Genomic DNA, 11091 nt, shown 5'->3' with positions numbered 1-11091 from the left:
GGGCGTTTGAAATCAGTGCCTTAGAGCTGATTCTAAACATCATTTTATACCTTCAAGAACCAATTACTTAATGTCTCTTCCGTCTTTTCCTTCCCGACCCCCTCCCAGACTCCTTCATTCCGGTACTGCGTGGACGGAAAGCCCCGGGTAGCCGACACCACGTCCCCGGCTAGCGAGAGAGAGCGTAGAAAAGGATTACACCAAACTGTTTAAATCCAACGGCTCCTGCTGCTTTTCTCCTGACCTAGACCCAGCCAGCCTAGAGAGCTGGGCTACGGAAAAACTAGTGTTTTCATTTAATTGGATATGAAGAAAGAACAAATATGTACGGGGGCAACCACGATCTTTATAAAGGTACCATTCCTGCAAAAATATTAGTCTTCAAAGCAAAGGTTGTATTCGTATTGTTTATTAAAATTTTTATTAAAAAGAAAACAAACAAGTTCTAGCGGGAGGGGAGATGTCACTGTTAAGATTCATTCATTTATGAGTTGACGTGGAGCGTTGAGAAAGATGGGCCCAACCGCCGGGAGCACGAGCTGCGGTTCCTGTAAGATGGCTCCTCGTGCGGAGGTGAAGTTTCAATGGGACCGCGGACGGGAGACTAACCGTCCGTTCCTCCCCGTCCCCTCCGTCCCCCCAGACGCTCCGGGAGCAGGGACCTTTTTACTTAGATGATCTTGCTATTTTATTACATAGCCCTTGGCTAGAGTAGATGTTCAATAAATTATTTGTTAAACAAAATGAAGATTCAGCTCTCTCAAGTTTCTTATTTAAAGAGATTATAAAATGGAATATTAAAATGCTTTTACCACCAGAACTTTTTCTTTGAAACATAAATTTGGGAGGGGGGGGGGAGTAGAAGAGAGCCCTCCATACGGTTCAAGATGTAAATAATGATTTTTCTTACTGAAGATGTTTCTCCTCCCTTTACACATCTCAGTCAAGGACACGACCATCATACTAGTCGCTCAGAACGAACCCTTAAGGCTCCTACTTAAATTTCACTCCCTCTTCACTTCCAGTTCCTTCACAAGTCTTGCCAAGTCAACTTTCTAAATAGACCCTACATTTTCTTTCACTGTCACTACCCTCGCAGTCCAAGCCACTATCATTTTCCACCTCGATTGTAACTGCTTCCAAATGGGTCTTCCTGCTTCCACTTTTGTCCTACATTTAATTTTGCAAGTAGTGTTATCTCCTGCATAAAAACCCACTGCAATTAAATTTCTTAATATGGCCTGGCCTGCCTGTCTCCCTGACTTCACTTCCAAGCAGTCACTCTCTTACACACTAAGTTCTAGCCACAGCCAACTGGGCATTTCTGTTTTACAAGCAAGGAAAGATTTCTTTACACTAGATTTTCCCTGCTGCCTGTGCCCCACAATAACTACTACCATGCTTCAAGTCTCAATTCAAATGTCACTTCAGTGAGGTTGTCCCTGGCATCTGTGTTGGCATCCCAAGTCTTCCAACACACCTATAGCATCACATCACCCTGTTTTATATTACATGTTTCATATTGATAGCACTAAACCTATCTGAATTTATTCATTATCTGTTTATTGCCTTGTTTCTTGTCTGAGAGGTAGCATAGCCAAGTCACTAAGAGAAAAAGAGCTATAGCCTGACTTGCTTCTAAATTCCAGTTCTGCCCTTTCCTTGCTGTGTAGCCTTAGGCAAGCTATTTTCCCTTTCCGTGCCCTCAGCTTCCTCATGTATAAAATGGGAATAATTCTAGTCTGTACTTCATAATGTTATAAGGATTAGTGAATTAATACTTGTAAAGTGCTTAAAACTGTCTCAGAAAACAGTACTTGTTAAATAAATGGTAGCTATTACTATAATTAATATTATTTTTATTATTATTGTCTATTTTCCTGTATTAGAACATAAGTTCCAGGAAAGCAGGAACCTTGTCTCTCTTGTTCACTGGTGTATCCTCTGCATATAGAACAGTGCCTGGCACATAATAGGTGCTGAGTAAGTATTTAATGAATGAGTGAATGATTGATGATGCACTATGAAGTGGAGGAATGAAGTAACAATGTCAGGGTGGTAACTCAATTATAGAAAATGCCTTGGTTTTTATGTTCCAGCTGCCCTTATAAGCCCTGAGCCAATCATACTGATTATTTTAACTGCTGGCCTACTACCTCAATCTTTTCATCATCAACCATAGTTAAATAACTATTCCTGTAATTTCATTAACATCAACATATCATACATTATAATCAGTCTATAAAATTAAGAGCTTTGACTTAAATGTTTTGAAAGTATTAATAAGAAAAAGAAACTAAACATTTTTTTACTTAAGTGATTTTAAAGTACTAATAAAAAATGAAATGATACAGCCTTTGAAAGTATTAGAAAATGAAAAGTACGTTTACTAAATATTTAAAATTCACTCTATCAGTTACCTTTGCTGGCTAAAAATCATATATCAATATAACCTTTGAAGAATTCTCATTCTAAACCAATTACCACAGAAATCTTTTTGGGTCCTTAATTTTGCCTACCAGTCCCCTTATATTCTCCTAATTGTTTATTTTTCCTCATTTTAGGCTACAGGCCTCCCTGGTGTTGCTTGAGCATAGCTCCTGCCTCAGGGCCTTTGCATTAGCTATTTCCTTGGCCAAGAATCCTCTTCAAGTCTTTGTTCAAACGAAGTCAGCCATGACAGCCCTATTTAAAGTTGTAGTCCTCCTGCTTTGTCCTGTAACATACTGCACCCCTCATCACCCTATTCTACTCTACTTTTCTTTTTTACATAGCACATATTATTTTCCTTGATCTTATATAATTTGGTTGTTTCCTTTTTTCTCCACCTAGCTTATGCAAAATATAAATTCTGCAAGGGCAGGGATCTTTGTTTTGCCAGTGATGGAGGCCATGCACCTAAAACAGTGCCTGGCATCCATAGGTGTTTTCCGAGTGCGTGAAAAACTGAATGAATGAATGAATGAATGGGTGAATGAATTTTAACAGGAAAAAAAGTCATATTTTGATCTAAAAAGTATTGTCTTAATCTTTCTAGATTTTAAAGGAGAAAAAAGTAATTTATACTTTGCTAGTCTGAAATGTAGATTTGAAATAAAGATATACCAAGATCCAGAAAGATGGTATCTATTTAGAAAAGAATCTCTAAATGAAGTTTCTTATTCAATCAGTCCCCCCCCCCCATCCACTCACACCTCAATTTAACGCAGCCTCCCTCTTCCAGTTGAATCACTTTCCCCAATCCTAGTATATTCCCTCATTTACAAAGTCATCAGCCCACAGAATGTGAAAATTTTGCTTGGCAATGTTTCTTTGAGACTTTTACTAACAAATGGAGGAAAAACCCAAGGCCACAAGTCATAGATCACCTTTTAATTTGAATAAATATAAAGAATGGTATCAGTTTAAAATTTTTAATCTGAAAATGACCGATTTTCTAATATAGAAGGATTGTGCTATAATCTGTCTTGGTAAGTGAAAAAAGTAGCTTATTTTCTACTAACAAAATCCTGATTTTAAATGAAGATGTTTTGGGGCCTAGAGAGTTGATTTCCTGGAGATAGCCTCGAAATGAAATTTGGTGATATTCCAGACTAGATTACTGGCTAATAGTATAATTTAACCACCTCTTGCCTAATCTGAGCACATGGCTACCTCACTAGCTGGCCAGTCTATTATCTAAGACAATTAAAAACAAACAGTTACAACTGAAGAACTAAAATAGAAAATAAAGGGTTAGAAAAAGATATTCCAGGCAAATTCTAAATAACAAAAAAATTTATGTAGTAATATTCTCGAAAGTATTCTTTAAATAAATAGCATTAACAAGGACATTAATGGGGGCATCTGGTTGCATCACAAAGAAAACCCAATAGGAAAATATTATAATCATGAACATGTATGAACTGTGTAACCACACAGTCTGGAAATATATGAAGCAAAAATGATTAAAAGGAAAACACAAATCTTCAATTATGGTGTGAATTTTTAACACAAACTTCTCTCAGATTGACAGATCAATAACAACATTGATGAATTGTGTGCATACGTACTATACTTATTGCATTTATATTTGTATTTATATATTGTAGTTATATATGTATATAAAATTATTCAACCAAAATAAGAGATACATATTCTTTTCAATAAACATTGAACATTTACAAATATAATAAAAATATAAAGCCATCAAATAAATTTCAATAAATGCCTATGTAATCATTTCTAAATGATAATGTTTATAGTCTTGCCAAACTTTGAACTTTATATAAATATTTTAAATGAATCATATTATATATGTACTTTTGTATTTTGCGTTTTGTCCTACTTTGTTTATGTGTAGTTGTGGTATACTATATAGAATTTCACTGTATAAAAATACATGGTATAATGTATTTTAATAATTATGTTTCTAGTGTGGGGATATTACAGATAATGCCACTGAGCGTTCTTGTTAATGTGCCGAGATGCAATGTGTACATTTCATATATATATATATATATAAGAGTTCTCCTGGTTTCATATTCTCGTCATACTTGATATTGTCCAACTTTTCAATTTTAGCTCATCTGGTAGGTTTATAGTGATATCTCATTAAGGTCTTAATTTGCATTTATTTGATTATCACGTTTCATATGTTTCTTGTCCATTTGGATTTATTCTTTTGTGAGATGTCTTTCTATTGAATTGTCTTTTTCTTCATTGGTTTCTTTAAGTTTTTAATACTTTGGCACAGTTCTCTGTTTTATTTGTGCTACACACATACATACATTTTCTACTTCTTGGCTTTTCTTTTTGGTATATTTTCATATATAAAGATCTTTAATATAAGAGTAGTTCAATTTGTCAGTATTGTCCTTTTTGCTTAATGTTATTTCTTGATTAAGAAACTTTTTCTGGCCCTAGCCAGTTGGCTCTGGTAAAGCATCAGCCCAGCCTATAGATATCCTGGGTTTGATTCCTAGTCAGGACACACAGGAGAAGTGACCATTTGCTTCTCCACCCCTCGCCCTCCCCTTTCTCTCCCTCTCTCTCTCTCTCTCCCTCTCCCTTTCCTTCTCCCTCTCCCTCCCTCCCTCCCGCCCTACCTCTCCCACAGCCATGGCTTGATTGGTTCCATAGAGTTGGCCTCAGGCTCTGAGGATGGCTCCATGGTCTCTGCCTCAGACGCTAAAAAAATGGCTCAGTTGATGACCAACCAAACAACAGCCCTAGAGGAGCAGAGCATTGGCCCCTAATAGGCTTGCTGGGTGGATCCTAGTCAGGACACATGCAGAAGTCTGTCTCTCTGCCTCCCCTCCTCTCACTAAAAAAATTTTTTTTTACTAAAATTAAAAAAAAAAGAAAAAGTTTTTCTTTCACCTGACCAGGCAGTGGCACAATGGATAGAGCGTTGGCCTGGGACACTGAGGACCCAAGTTCAAAATCCTGAGGTCGCTGGCTTGAGCTTGGGCTCATCTGGTTTAAGCATAGGCTCACCAAGTTGAGTGCAGGGTCATGGGCTTGAGCGTGGAATCATAGACATGACCCCATGGTCGCTGGTTTGAGCCCAAAGGTAGTTGGCTTGAAGCCCAAGGTTTCTGACTTGAGCCCAAGGTCACTGGCTTGAGCAAGGGGTCACTGGCTCGGCTGGAGCCTCCTGATCAAGGCACGTATGAGAAAGCAATCTGAACAATTAAGGTGCCTCAACTATGAATTGATGATTCTCCTCTCTCTCTCTTCCTGTCTGTCCCCGTCTCTCTTTCTTTCTCTCACTAAAAAAAAAAAAAAAAAGTTTTCCTTTCTTAAGAAATTTATTTTTTTTTAAAAATTGTATTGAATTTATTGTAAATTTTTTCTTATGTTGATATTCTCAGATACTATCTTCTGAAGATTTTATACGTAGTTATGCCTTTCACAGTTCCACTATAAATTCATTTTTGTTCATAGTGTAATAGAGGGGTGTCTTGAAATCTGGTAAAGCAAGTCTTCTTACCTGTCTCTCTTTTATGAATGCTTTGCTATTGGCCCTTTGCACTTCAGTATGAAATTTAAAGTGTGATGTGCTACAAAAATACTTTTGAGATTTTTATTGGGATAACGTTGGATCTATAGATCAATTCAAGAAAAATTTACACAATATAGAGTCTTAAATCTATTAACAGTTTATATCTTTCCATTTATTTAGGTCTTTCTTAATTGCCTCTAAGTAATTTTTTTTTTTTTTTTTTTTGCCTCTAAGTAAATTTATATTATTGTCTTCACAGAAGTCTTGCAAATTTTTGTTACCATTAATCTTAGGTGCTACTTAATTTTTAGTGCCATTATACATGGCATGTTTCTTAAATATTGATTGTTGCTGGTACATATAAATAAATTGTTTTTTATATATTACTATTTTAAATTCAGGGACCTTGCTAAATTCTCTTATTCGTTAGAATAGTTTATTCATAGATCTTCTGGAATTTTCACATATACAATCATAGCTATGAATAATGACAACTTTGTTTCTTCCTATCCATTATTCTTCTTTCTCTTCCCTTTTCTGCCTTGCCTTCGTATGTTGTATAGAACATCCAGGACCACGTTGAATAAAAGAGGTGATCACAGGCATCCCTGTCTTTTTCCTGATCTGAAAGGGAAAGCTTTTAACTTTTCACTATTTAAGTATGATGTTTACTGAAAGTTTTGGATAGAAGCGCTTTATTCAATTAAAAATATCCTACAATCTTACGGATGCTAAGTGGATGATGAATTTTGTCAAACACTTCTGCATCTAATGAGATTCTCTTTTAACCTCTTAGCATGTTATGATATCAATTTATTTGATAAATATCACCTAACCTTTAATCCCTGGAATAAACCCATCTCGATCATGATAAATATACTGGAGAAATCAGTTTACTTCAGAGTCTATTTAGGACTTTTTATGTTCATAAATGAGATTGACCTATTAGTTTCCTTTCTCATAGTATGCTTTTTTTTTTTTTTTTTTTTAGTATTGTTTTCAGTACTGTTTTTCTTTTTTTACAGAGACAGAGCGAGAGTCAGAGAGAGGGATAGATAGGGACAGACAGACAGGAATGGAGAGAGATGAGAAGCATCAATCATCAGTTTTTTGTTGCGACACCTTAGTTGTTCATTGACTTCTTTCTCATATGTGCCTTGACTGTGGGCCTCCAGCAGACCAAGTAATCCCTTGCTCAAGTCAGCAACCTTGGGTCCAAGCTAGTGAGCTTTTTGCTCACATCAGATGAGCCGGGGCTCAAGTCGGTGACCTTGGGGTCTCGAACCTGGGTCTTCCGCATTCCAGTCCGACACTCTATCCACTGCGCCACCACCTGGTCAGGCTAGTATGTTTTTTGAAGACTTGTATCATAAGGTTTGTATCATGAAATACGTGGAAAATGTTCTTTATTTTTCTGTTCTCTGGAAAAATTTGTCTAAGATTGGAATTAAATTTGCTAGTATAGCCATTTGGGCCTAGAGTTTTCTTTGTGAAAAGAATTTTAACTACTCCTTCAGTTCCCGTGATGATTATAGATGGTTATGTATATACTCACATTTTATTTGTTCTTATGCCAGTTTTGTAATTGTCCTGAGAATTTATTTCATTTAAATTTTAAAATATCTTGGTGAACTCTGTCTTTCCTGACATTGGTTATCCGTGCCTTTTAATTTTGGGTCTTTCCCTTTGCACCAGAGAGTTATCAATTTTATTAGACTTTCAAAACATCATCTTATGCTTTTATTCATCCTTTCTACTTTCTATTGGTTTTCTGTTTCTGGTCTAACTTTTTTTTCCACCTTGAGAAAAACTTTATGAACATCGGAAGCAGTACAAAACTGAGAAGCTCAATTTAGGTGCAACAAACATGGATATGATGCTAAGCAACTCAATCCTTAAAGCAGCAGCCCTCAAATTTTAATATAACCCTGTATATTGTTAAATAAGCAAAGCTAGAATAGCTATAGAGGTTTTGTTTTTAAGAATATATTGAGATGGCAATTACATGAAGTGATCTGAACAAAGGTGCATAAGCTTGAAAAAAACACTTTGCATTGGTAAAATATTGATGCTATAACCAACCTTTAAGGCCCACAGTTTCATTAAGATCACTAGATTCTCTAGAGGAAAAAGAGAATCGTTTTTCCCAGCTTACTGTTGTTCAGTTTCTACTAAAGCTTGTGGTATAACTACCTACCATCAGGTAAATAAATACTCTTGCCTAGAAGAGGATTGTAATTCTATTAATATTAGAGGCAGCAGCGAGAACTCGACATTAAAAATCCAGCTCAAGAATTTATAGAATAGAAAAAAAAGAATCTATAGGCTGGGTCTTACTAGAAAACTGAGCTGTACAGGGACTTAGGTTAAAACCATTTAGAAGAATTTGTAAGCTTTAAGGTAGTCAGATCTTTCCAGAGATTGTAGTATGTGAAGAACCCACAAACACTACATATGAACAAAGTTAAGAGCAGAAAAAGGTCTTTTACTAAAGTGGGAAGGACTATAAAAATATGTACAAAAAAAGGTTCAGAATAGAGGAATATTTACAGGATCTTAAACTATTAATCTGCAGCCATAATGAGGCCCCTCCGAGTTCCCAAAACATTTGCTTTTTTTCTCCTTCCGTTCTTGCTCATGTTTCTTCCGTTGCTCCTCCCTGGTCTGGAAACGAGGTCTGGTCTACTTTTTTATTCTTTTCTCTCTTCTACTTTCTTTGCTGTATTTTTTTTTCCCTAACTTCCTGAGATAGGTGCTGAGCTCATTTAATTTTTCAGGCTTTCTTTTCTTAGCTATAAGAAAAGAAAATTACAAAATTCTATATGTGCCCATTAGGTCAATATTATTTTTTTGCATTGCTCAAATACTCTATATTTATAGGCTTTTTTTAAGCCTATAAATCTCACCGTTTACCAATATCCTACAAGGTTTAAAATGTAGAATATTTAGTTTAAGTATTTCTTAATTTTCATTTTTTTCTGATTAAAGTTTATTTAGAAATGTGTTATTTTATGAAATTGGGGGTTTTCTAGTTATATTTTTAATATTAAATTTCCTTTTATTGTTTGGTGGTCAGAGAACATGTTCTACCTACTTTAAGCCCTTTGACATTTGTTAAAACTTGTTTTATGGCCAATTTTGTAACATTTCCATAGTACAGGTACTTGGAAAAAATTATATTCTGTAGTTTGGGATTACAAAATTCTACATGTGCCCATTAGGTCAATGTTATTTTTTTGCATTGCTCAAATACTCTATATTGTTTTCAGTGATGATCACTTAGTAGGGCTTGGAGTGTGCCTGTCTACCTTGAGTTCCTGTCATTCTCAAGGTACCTCAGATTTTAGGTGATCAATAATAGAGTATGACTTAAAGTTTAGAACAACTCTTATTAAAATATGAAATAAGTATAGAATTTTTACTAACTCAGCATTTAACATTTTAGTGGAGATTATATATAATTAGATAAGACTTTCATCTCTGCTGAGCTCCAAAATAAAAAAGAATAAGATCTATGACTACTAGAAAAGAAGAGATATAATTTATTTTTTTTAAGATTTTATTTATTCATTATAGAGAGGGGGGAGAGAGAGAGAGAGAAAGAAGGGGGGAGGAGCAGGAAGCATCAACTCCCATATGTGCCTTGACCAGGCAAGCCCAGGGTTTTGAACTGGCAACCTCAGCGTTTCCAGGTTGATGCTTTATCCACTGTACCACCACAGGTCAGGCCAGAAGAGATATAATTTAAAAATAATTTTTCCCAAATTATGATTACCTACATGGAAAACTGTAGAATCAATGGTCAAGCTGGTAGAACTAATAGAAAATAAGGGATTTAAGAGTTGAAAATATATAGAAGATCAATAAATACTAAAAATTAATAGAAAAATGTCTATTCACATAGTACTCAAAAAATTATAAAGTTCCTAAGACTATATCTAAGGAAACAAATACATTATCTTTATGGATAATATTCTGAAACTTTATGAAATACATTCAAGATTCAAATAAATGGAAGACCGGTTAATGGGTGGGAATGCTCAATATGGGAGTTGTGTTCACCCCAAAATTTTCTTTTACTTCATGCAATTTTAATTTAAATCAATAGGATTCTTATAGAACTTGAAAAATATATTCTAACATGAATACTGAAGTTTAACTCTACTCCTAGTCAAATTAATTCTAAAAAAAGGTGAATTAAGTACAATAGGGATTTGTCTTAACAATTACCAATACTAAGTGTAAAGCTATAGTAATTAAAACAGTAAAGTTTCAGTTCAGAAATAGACAAATAAATCAATGGACTTGAATGAAGAGTTTAGAAAGAGATCTATGCTTAGACTTGGTGGATTCCAACTCAGTGGGGAAAATGGTGGAAGACAATTAAGCCCTTAGCTCTCAACAACAATGACACAGTCTCTAAATGGGTGAAACAAGGGTGAAAACCAAAGAAATTAAAACAATCTTTGTGATTTCAAGGAAGAGTGGATTACTTAAACAGGACATAAGGGAACAGATCATAATGGGAAAGATTAATAAGTTTGGTTGCATTAAAATTTTCAAAATATCTTTTAAAAGCCATAAATTTAAATGCAGGGGGTGGGCTGGGTTAAGATATTTATAATACAGTAGACATAGAATTAGTATCCCAAATATTTAAAGAAATTTTATCAATCAGTATATAAAGAAAAACAATCCAACTAAAAACAAATGAGCAAAGGATATAATTGGTAATTCACAAAACTGAAACCCAAAAGTCAAATAAATCAATAAAAAACATGTCACCTGACCAGAAAACAGGGCACACAATTCTACTAATAATTCTACAGGAGATAAATTTTTCTGCCCATCAAATTACAAATAACTAAAAATTTGACATTATCAAATATATCTGGGGGTGTGGAGAAAACTTTCCTACTCTGTTTAGTATATTAAAGCAACTTGAGCTTGACCTGTGGTGGAAAAAGCATCAAACTTTAATGCTGAGGTCACTGGTTCGAAACCCTGAGCTTGCCTGGTTAAGGCACATATAGGAGTTGATGCTTCCTGCTCCTCCCCCCTTCTCTCTCTCTCTCCCTCCCTTTCTCTCTCTCTTTCTCTCTCTC

General features: G+C 35.1%; 1 protein-coding gene across 2 annotated transcripts in view; it reads left to right on the top strand.

Annotated features, from left to right (window-relative positions):
- Window positions 1–11091, top strand: part of KDM4D (lysine demethylase 4D) — a 31141-nt gene that overhangs the window by 189 nt on the left and 19861 nt on the right. The window contains exons 2-3 of one of the 2 annotated variants that reach the window (XM_066248225.1): window positions 109–354; window positions 1890–1983. The gene's annotated coding sequence lies outside the window, so the exon portion shown is untranslated. Of the gene's footprint in view, window positions 1–19; window positions 355–1889; window positions 1984–11091 lie in introns of those variants that run through there. The other variant, XM_066248217.1, reaches the window with a different exon arrangement.

Source organism: Saccopteryx bilineata, chromosome 1 (assembly GCF_036850765.1).
Source record: "Saccopteryx bilineata isolate mSacBil1 chromosome 1, mSacBil1_pri_phased_curated, whole genome shotgun sequence".
In the NCBI taxonomy this organism is placed as follows: Eukaryota; Metazoa; Chordata; class Mammalia; order Chiroptera; family Emballonuridae; genus Saccopteryx; species Saccopteryx bilineata.
The sequence above is the reverse complement of the archived record's forward strand: the minus strand, read 5'-3'. Positions and strand labels throughout refer to the sequence as shown.